Source organism: Onychomys torridus, chromosome 18 (genome assembly GCF_903995425.1).
Source record: "Onychomys torridus chromosome 18, mOncTor1.1, whole genome shotgun sequence".
Lineage (NCBI taxonomy): Eukaryota > Metazoa > Chordata > Mammalia > Rodentia > Cricetidae > Onychomys > Onychomys torridus.
In genome coordinates this window covers 49,823,154-49,833,354 of record NC_050460.1, presented here as the reverse complement: position 1 = coordinate 49,833,354, position 10,201 = coordinate 49,823,154, and positions in this window count along the sequence as shown.

The window sequence follows — 10,201 nt, the reverse complement described above, 5'->3', positions numbered from 1 at the left end:
GGCCAACAAGTTGTGTGGGAAGCATCAGACTGCTGCAGTCATGGACACTGTAAACTGAGTGTGTGAAAGACGATATGTACACACACTTAGCAGTTGGTTCGCCCTGCTGAGGCTCTTCCATCTCCTTGACGAGCCAAGGCAAAGGAGGCAGGGTTCAAGTCTATAGTGCATATTCACTGCAGTGGGTAAAAGGGCACATGGTAAATATTTTCCGTTGCTGGCCACAGTCTTTAACTTTCTCACCTTGACCCATTGTAGTTGGAAAGTAGCCACAGCCAGGATGACATAGAGTGATTCAGTAGGACTTCATATATGTGCTAGTGTGATTCAGTACAACTTTATTTACAAAAATGGGCACCCAACAGGCTATAGTTTGCTAACTTCTGCCGTAAAGGATGAAACTGTAGTAATAACTGCCACACATGCCTCATTTCCTTGGTGAACATCAACTGTTCGTTTTGTTTTAAGGCTTTAGAGTTCTTAGCTCTACTTTTCCCCAAGCCTCTGTAATTTCATGAGTCCTTTCCAACTGGTGAAGTCTGGAGAAGGATCACCAGCCCCACTCTTGATCATTTGGACATCCTCAAGTCCAGGCTTGTGTGGAGTGTGGCTGTGGCCCCCTGCTGGTTCCTTCTGGTGGTTACAATTTTAAGATTGCTGGATTTCACTGTCACACAGTAGATGTTCATCTGAGCCAGTAGTTCTCAACCTTCCTGATGCTGCGACCCTTTCATACGGTTCTTTGTGTTGTGGTGACCCCCCCAACCATAAGATTATTTCATTGCTACTTCAAAACTGTGATTTTGCTACTGTTAAGAATCATCATGTAAACATCTGATATGCAGGAGATCTGATATGTGAACCACCCCCCTTCCAGGGGCTGCAACCCACAGGTTGAGAACCATGATACTAGAGGATCTTAAAGGAATGCCCAGCCCTGCCTCCACAGACCCTGATTTATGGGGGTCAGGTACTTTAATTAGGCTCTTTCTCTGTGCCTCAGTGGATTCTCAGAGGTAGCCAGCATTCAGAACCTCTGCGCCAGTTCAGTCAACTGTCTCATTGCTGCATTTAAAAGGCAACTCTGTCTTCTGAGGTAGCAGATGGCATTTATTTATGTTAGCACTGTGGGGTGAAGCAGCTCGTCCCAGCATGCACTTGATGGCGCTAACCAGCCTGCCACCGTTTATTACTGTAGACATGTGGGTCACGTAGATGGTTCTTATAATTAACTGCGGATGACATGAAAAGAGAATAGTCATCAGGCTAACGAGTCATACACAGGTGACGTAAGAGTTGGGGAAATGCGGTCACGTGCAAAGAAAGGATCCCGGCACGGGACAGCGTGTATAAGGTACCCCAGCCTGAGTCAGTGCACACTACTTGACGAGGTTAGAGCGTGACGAGTCTATGAGGTGATGACGGAAGATGATGATTAATCAGATCCGTCCTCTGGGGTGAATGTCTCAGCTGATTCATCTTGGGGAGTCAAAATCAAGCCATCCAGCAGTTGGCTTTTGAAACTGTCAACTCTCCTAACTGGCTCTTTCTCTTCCTTTTGGAACGATTGTCTTTTCAATATTCAACACTTTCATCATCAGAGTCTCTTCACATTTTTACGTTGATGTGTTGGTGCAGCAAGGAAGTAATGGCTTTTACTGCCGAAGCCGGGATCATCACTTAAGTTTTAGAAATAGACACACACGAGTTACGTGCTTGCACATACAGGGCCTTGGTGACTTACAGTATTTACAAAGTTACTGTGCGTGAATTGAGAACTGTGCATCTTGTTTATAAACTTTTAATGATATGAATGAGACTTGTGTATTGAATAAGCCCATTACATTGTCATTAAATGGAACAAAAGACCAAGAACCAGAACTAAACAACAAAGAAATTTCTTGATGACTCCAAAATAAGCTGGTCCAGAGCTGAGTCTCTGTCCCGGCAGCCGAGGCCTCTGGCATTTTCCAGGCACCGAGCTTCTAGCCTTGGCTTCTGAGTTTGTTTCCTGGGGATATTAGCTCAGTGTCAAAGTACCCAACAAAGACGCTTGGTTCAATCCCCGGTACTGAAAATCAATATAGTCTCAAAGATCCAGCTGGAAAGTACCCAAATTGCATGGCAGACATTAAATCCATCCAGCAAATAAAATATAAGTATTGGTCAGGCTTATTATTAGTCTATAAATTGCAGATGAAAGATTGAGGAGGATAAGATTTTATGGTTAGTAAGTTGATCAATACTAATCCAATAATGCTAAGGTTTGGAAGGTGGGATTCTGATCGATATGACACATTGGCAAAGACAATGTAAATGTGCCTAATCACTTTGGGAGGAAAGTAAAACATCTAAAATTGAAAATGTATGTATGTACACACATATGTGTGTCCATATATAAATTCTTCACTCATAGGTATATATCCTTTCCTTTTAAAAGTGCTTGTAAAACTGTACTGGCAACATTGTGCTTGTAATAGAAAAAAAAATACCAAAATAACCCAAGAGTTATTTCAAGACTATGAATGAATTATAGCACTCTGCTCAGATGACATACATCTTTAAAAAGGAACATACCATAACCATGTGTTATCTGGGTAAGTTGGTATTTCACAGAATGAAGAAAGCTAATTTCAGAAGACTGCAGTAGATATAGTTTGGGTCTTGTTTTTGTTTGTTTGTTTGTTTCATTTCAGCCACAGAGAATTGAAGCTATATTTTTTGTTAGAACCCATGTGATACAAGTTTACATTTAACACAGAAGACAATGCTTTGAAGGGTATGTGTCTGAAGTGTTTCTCAAAGGCTCAAGTGTTGAAGGATGAGTCTCCATTGCAGCAGTGTTCAGAGATGTGGCTTTTAGCAGATGATTGGACTGTGAGTCTTCTATCCTCATCAATGCATCATTCCATTGATTAATTTGATGGCTTACCATAAGGTAGTGAAAACTTTAGGAGATGGGGCCTCATTGGAGGACTGTTGTAGAATACTTTAAGGTGTGTTACTTTTGTTTATGTTGCATTGGTTTAACTCTGTGAAGCTGTGTTACTGTGCCTGTCTAAACCACTGGTGATATAATAAAGAACTGAACAACTAATATCGAGGCAGGAGAAATGATAGGCGCTGGGTTGGCAGGCAGAGAGAACATATAGAAGGAGAAATCTCAGAAGAGAAGAAGAGATGAAGGAGTGAAGAAAGAAGTAGCCAGAGAAGGAGGAGGACTCCAGGGGCCAGCCACTCAGCTACACAGCAAGCCACCGATTAAGAGTAAGATTTACAGAAGAGAATGGAAAAAGCCCAGAAGCAGAATTTAGATGGGATCATTTAAGTTAAGGAAAGCTGGCTAGCAACAAGCCAAACTAAGGCCAGGCATTTATAATTAAGTATAAACCTCCGTGTTTGACTTATTTGGGAGCTGGGTCGTGGGCCCCCCATAGGAGCAAAAGAGCAAAAACAACAACAGAGGACATAGGTAATTGGGGTGTAATCTTGGTGCATTTGGTTACTTTTCTGTTGCTGTAATAAAACACAATGACCAAAAGGACTTGCTGAAGAATTTAATTTATTTTGGCAATGGTTCCAGAGGGAGAGTCCTTAATGGCGGGGTATGCATGGCAGCAGATGGCTGAAGCCGGAAGCTGAGAGAGCCCATCTTAAACTGCAAAGGGGAAGCAGAGTGAGCTAGAAGTGGGGCAAGATTATGCAAACAGCACTACACACTCTAACGAAAAAGCAACTTTGGGGAGAAAAGAGTGTATTCAGATGATTTCTCACGGTTATTGTCCCTCATTTTGGGTAAGTCAAGGCGGGAACTCAGGAGGCTAGTCACGTCACAGTCTCTATGAGTTCTTATGTGCATCAGGCCTGTTCTGCCTACAAGGCCTTGTTTCCTTTGTGTTCCCCATCCCCTCTCATTCTTACACAATCTGTCTCCTCTTCTGCAAAGTTCCCTGAACCTCGAGGGGAGAGATTTAATGGAGACACCCCATTTAGGACAGAGTGTTCCAAGCTCTCTCACTGCATATTGTTCAGCTGTGGGTCTCTGTATTTATTCCCATCAACTGTAAAAGGAAGCTTATCTGATGATGGCTGAGTGAGACACTGATCTTTAAGTAGAGTAGAGTGTCATTGGGAGTCATTTTATTTCTAGGCTCCTTTAGCAGAACAGTATTATTACCATAGTGTTTGATTTTCCTCTAGGTCCCTCGCCTGGATCAGTCTCAGATTCTTGACCACCTGAGCAGTGTCAGGCATGGGTCCCATCACATGAGTGGGTCTTAATTCCAATCAGATAATGGCTAGTTACTATTTGGAGTTGGCTTTCTCTTTCTACCTTTAGGTGGACTCCAGGGACCAAACTCAGGACCCAGCTTTGCAAGGAAAGAGCCTTTACCAGCTGAACCATCTCACGAGGCCCCTAAAGTTACCATCTTTAAGGGTTTGCTAAGAACCTAAATGAGATTGCTGGAAGTTTTTCAAAGAACATCCAGTGGTTCTCAACCTTCCCAATGCTGCGACCCTTTAATACAGTTCCTCGTGTTGTGGTGACTCCCAACCATAAAGTTATTTTCGTTGCTACTTCATAACTGTCATTTTGCTACAGTTAGGAATCATAATGTAAATATCTGTGTTTTCTGGTAGTGACCCCTGTGAAAGGGTTGTTCAACCTGCAAAGGAGTCAAGAGCTACAGGTTGAGAATCACTGTGGTGGAAGCATGGTTGATAAGACAGAAGTCTCACCCACAGGATATGGGAGGGTAGGATGTCTGAAGAGTAAGTAAAGAGTTTTGTCTAAGATTGGAAGGCCGTGTTGGGAAAGAAATGAATGAATTGCTACCCAAGGTTGTACATGTTCAAGCCTTAACCCTGGACCATTGTTACTTTAACATCAAATGTCTGTATGTGAAAGGAGTATTATTTCTATGTTAGCAATCATCATGGAAGATGTTGATTTGGAGAATCCCTGCCTCTTTGCTGGGAGAAGGCTTCACAGACCCTCAGATGAGAGTTCTTTCCTTCCTGCATCCCCATAATTTCCCTATCCTTCTATCCTATACATCATGAAACATCCATGTGAAATTTGGTGATAATTAATGGAATTGGCAAAAGTATTCACTTGGCAGAATAATGAAACAGCTTTGGGACTGTCTTGACTTCGCATTTGATCTATTTCCAATACTTTCTTTTTTATTTGAAAACCGAGCACCATGTTATAATGCTTGGTGCAAGACAGCCGGCTGTGTATGCCACAGCTTTAGTATATTGGGAAAGTGTCTGTCCAAAAGAGTTCCCAAGAGGATGAGTTGTCCACAAGTAGGGGCAAAGTTAAGACATACTGTTGTAGCATATGAGTTAAAGATGTGTTACACTCTTTTATGCTGTGAACATGTGTTTAATGATGCAAAGATGTGTTGCATTCTTTGTTGTTTTTCCAAGACAGGGTTTCTCTTTGTAGTTTTGGTGCTTGTCCTAGATCTTGCTCTGTAGACCAGGCTGGCCTCAAACTCACAGAGATCCACCTGGCTCTGCCTCCCAAGTTCTGGGATTTAAGGCGCGTACCACCGCCGCCTGCCTGTGTTGCCTTCTTTTATGTTGCATTTCTTTAACTATGTGAAGCTGTGTTACTGTGCCTATCTAAAACACCTGGTGGTCTAAGAAAGAGCTGAACGGCCAATAGCAAGGCAGGAGAGAGAAACAAGCGGGGCTGTCAGGCAGAGAGAATAAATCGGGAGAAGGAGAAAGGACTCCAGGGGCCAGTCATCCAGCCATACAGCTAGTCACAGAGTAAGAAGGGAAGAAAGACATATAAAAAGATAAAAGCCCAGAGGCAAAAGGTAGATGAGATAATTGAAGTTAAGAAAAGATGGCTAGAAACAAGCCAAGCTAAGGCTGGGCGTTTATAAGTAAGAGTAAGTCTCCATGTATTTATGTGAGCGCTGGGTGGCAGGCCCCTAAAGAGCAAGCAGTGAAAAACAACAACAAAAAATTCAACTACAGCATACTGAAGTCATTACTGCTAGTGTGACCCTCCTTCCACACTCTCCTGAGAAATCAAGGGACACTACAACCAGGGTGCTCTTCACGGAGCTCTGAGTCAGTCAGGGGTATACATTGAATCAGCACTCTTCCCTCATCTAGATAATGATGTGACAGTTCTAAGGGACTCATTATCAAGTTCCTCAGCTTGTATTCACTGTCCTGACAGTCACTTCGTACTTCCTGGACCTTCTGTTCATCTTGGACTTTTTCACAATCACCTTTTCCTACTCAACCAAAGGAAGATCTCACTGCATTGCTCCAGGCTATAAAGAGACCTTTGGAGCTGAAGGGATGATTAAGGTCACTGGTGCTGATGTTGCTATAGCAGTGAACCGGGAGCTTAATGCTCATATTTATAAAAATGAAACCCAGATGTGGAATTGAAGCGGAACCCTCTTGCATTCTAGCATAGGTAATATTTACTCATTGAGACAGAAATAATCAGAGGAGAAGGGATTTGTCCGTTCCATAAAAAGTGGGAAGGTGTGTAAGATTTCCATTTATACAAATATGTTGCAGAAAAACACAGCAAGGTGAGCAATAAAAATCTCTTGTTCATAATGTATTTTACATTAGCATACATTTCTGGGGAAATACACATATTTTAGAAGGAAAGGGAGAATGTAAAATATTGGGCCCAGAGATAAAGTTTTTGTTTTTTAAATGAACGATAGTATCACCTCTTTCATTAACTACACTTACCACAAATAATGCTTACACTGTTAATAGGATTTATTTTCACCGCACAAGGAATTGTGTCCTTTGTTATTATTAAAGCATATCTCTAACCCATGGTCAATGCTTAAAAGTTAGTATAGGTAAAGGGTTTTTTTTAATCTTTTATTAATATTTACATATTTTTGGAAACTGCTAATTTCAACCTCCCACTATAGCTGGATACATCTGTGGGGAGCAGAGGACACCCTGCCATGGAACCAAATATGCCTCCTCAAATTCTTCTCCCATCCTGCTCCCCACAGTGATCTCCCACCAGCTTTCCAGGACATCCTCAACAGTTTGTCAGGGTAACATGTTCTTAAGCTGCATTGCTATTATGAATTAGGCAAAAATTAGAGAGATACAGCCTCTCTCCCTCATTTGGTTCTAGAAATATTCTCCTTATAGATATATACCACCTTTTTCTCCTCTGGAGCGTCTTTCCTATTTATGCCCTGTGCTCTTTTATGTAAGATTTTGACTCAACTCCTCAGGTCTGGAAAGAGCAAAATAGACACCAATTGGAGAGCCAATGAAATGGCTTGGGGTTAGGGGACTTGCCTCTGAATCCAATGTCCTGAGTTCAACCCCAGGGACCCATGTGATAGGAGCAGAGAACTGACACCCCTTTGCTGATGCATGCCCCCACCACACGCGCAATAAATGAAACTCACTGAAGCTTTGGATAGTGAATATTTCCTTTTAGTTTCACTTTATTTTTATTAATATTATTGCTGTGTGTGTGTGTGTGTGTGTGTGTGTGTGTGTGCAGGTGAGTGTGTATCACAGTGCCCATGTGAAAAAGACAGCTGTTTTTGATACAGGGTTTTCCTTTTCTCTGCTGTACTGGGCTCTCCAGGCTAACTGACCAGAGTGCCTCTGGGTAATTCCCATCTCTGCCTTCCATCTCACTGTGGGAATGCTGGGATTACAGATGTGCACCAATGCAAACCAACATTTTAAGAAATAGTTTCTGGGGGATGCAGCTCAAGTCATTGGGTTTCCAGAGCAAAATCTTTGCTGGCTGAGGTGTCCTGCTGGCCCCACAGAGGTTATTTCAGTCTATGAACTGTAGGGAGTGGAGGAAACGCTGAGCAAGTGAACTCGTATTTTGACATGAGCACAGTATGTCAAGGATTCCAAGACCAATGGGCCCATGAGAAATTGGCAAAGCACCCATATGAGCCAGGCTCAAGAAGAATTGCAAAGCATTCCTTGTCTGTTTAGGAACTGTTAATCAATGTATTTAAAGACTAGAAACTGTGACTTCCTCTTCCTGGATAGTTACAGCCAGAGACTCCTGGCCTACAGAGACCTCCAATGGACACCATCTAACCCTTCCTTGTTTCCTATACCTAATAAACATTCTGAGGGCCTGGGCTGCAGGCAGTAGCTCTAGAGAACCCCAAGTGATCCCAGCTTTGCTGTACATGTGTCTGCATGTCTGTCCTTTCATTCCCTGGCCACCCCTAGCCAGGGTTCCAGGACTCAAGCCTCAAGGACATGGCAATGAGCCAGATAAATGTTGAAGATTTAGATAATTAATGTATTTTGATAAATCTTTCAGTTTCCCTACAAAGGTCCAAACATATCTTCATCTGTGTCTAATTTCCTCTTAAAACTATCAAGTTGATATCAATAGTTGTACCTCTCGTGTATAACAGTATAATTTTTGTTGCTTTGAAAAGCCTTCCTAGATAATTTTTAGGAGTGTGGTGAGAGACTTCTTGTTATTTAGCCCAGGCTGCCCCGGAACTCCCCATCCTCCTGCCTCAAACACCTGGGAGCTGGGATTACAGGCTTGTGCAACCATACCCAGGCTTCCACTACCATACCCAGGCTTCACTAATCATTTTGAATTCTCTTTTCTTAACCACTCATTCTGTGACTTTCTTTTTATTTCTGTGCTTCATGATGGTTCGGTATCTGTCATCCTGGTATCTGTAGTTACTAAGGATATTAATCTAACGTCACTTCCTCTGGCATTTACTTACAGGGACTTGTTCCTTTGGGTTGACTATTGAGAGTGTGTTCTATTTATCTGTCCTCACTTACTTATGGGAAGGATGAGCATATACTTTTACTGAGAGCCACAAGGTCAGTTAGCTAAGATTCTTAGCTAAATATAAAAATGTCACATTCACTTTTAGTGATTAAGCATTTGTTCTGCTCTTTTCAGGTGGTACACAACTGCCTGTTACTGCTGCTCCAAGGGATATGACACTTTCTTCAGGCACCTGCTCTCTCTCACTCTCTCTCTCTCTCTCTCTCTCTCTCTCTCTCTCTCTCTCTCTCACACACACACACACACACACACACACACACACACATCTCTCTTTCACACTCACCCATACACACATGCACCAGGGAGCACAGAGTAGCAAAGGTCCATTTTGAGCAAAAAAGAAAAGAAGATATGTTCCAGGGAAGAACTAAGGGTCATGAAGAATAATGGACTGCAGAGTCCCCTATCAGCTCGGCTGGAAGAAAATTCCCCTCTCACTGGGGACAGAAGACCTCTAGAACATGTCCTCTCTATGATTTCACAGCTATAGACAGATTTCTCCTTTCTACATAGGAATAGCGCCTAAGCTGTTTCATAAACACATCCCTACTGAGTACTGGACACATTGGGATGCTGTGGATATCGCTCTGTGTAAATAAAGTTCTGATTGGCCAGTGGCCAGGCAGGAAGTATAGGAGGGACAAGAGAGAAGAGAATTCTGGGAGGTGGAAGGCTGGGGAGAGAAAGACACCGCCAGCTGCCGCCATGACAAGATGTAAGGTACTGGTAAGCCACGAGCCATGTGGCAAAGTATAGATAAATAGAAATAGGTTAATTTAAGATAGAAGAAGTAGATAACAAGAAGCCTGCCACGGCCATACAGTTTCTAAACAATGTAAGTTTCTGTGTGTTTACTTGGTTGTGTCTGAGCGTCTATGGGCCCTGGCGGGTGAGAGAGATTTGTCCTGACTGTGGGCCAGGCAGGAAAACTCCAACTACATTGGGGCACATGGCTTTCCTTGGTAAGTTCACAGGTTTGGGGCTCAGAACACTTCCATCCAGGAAGCACAAATCGTCTTGAGGTAAGAGCTACAGTGTGTCACTCAAGATCCTGAACATGAGCTTTCTGTTCACCCTCCACGCTTCTTGTTCGCCCTCCACAGAACTGAGTTTTCTCCTACAGTTTGCAAATGCCTGTAACCCCAAGGATGGGGGGAATGGAGTGAGTGTTCTGTGCCTGTTACATAATTTGCAACATCCTAAAATAATTCCGATTTGTTCTGCTTCGTCAGAGGGTTGCCTATTTGGAGGTAGGCATTCTGTGAGATTTTAGCTGAGGAACCATGGGCAGAAAAGTCTGAGAAAACAGGTTTAAAAGCAGGGAGGGGTGTGTTGGCCATCTGTTGCAGTTTTCTTTGTCTTTATTCCAATGACAGGCAA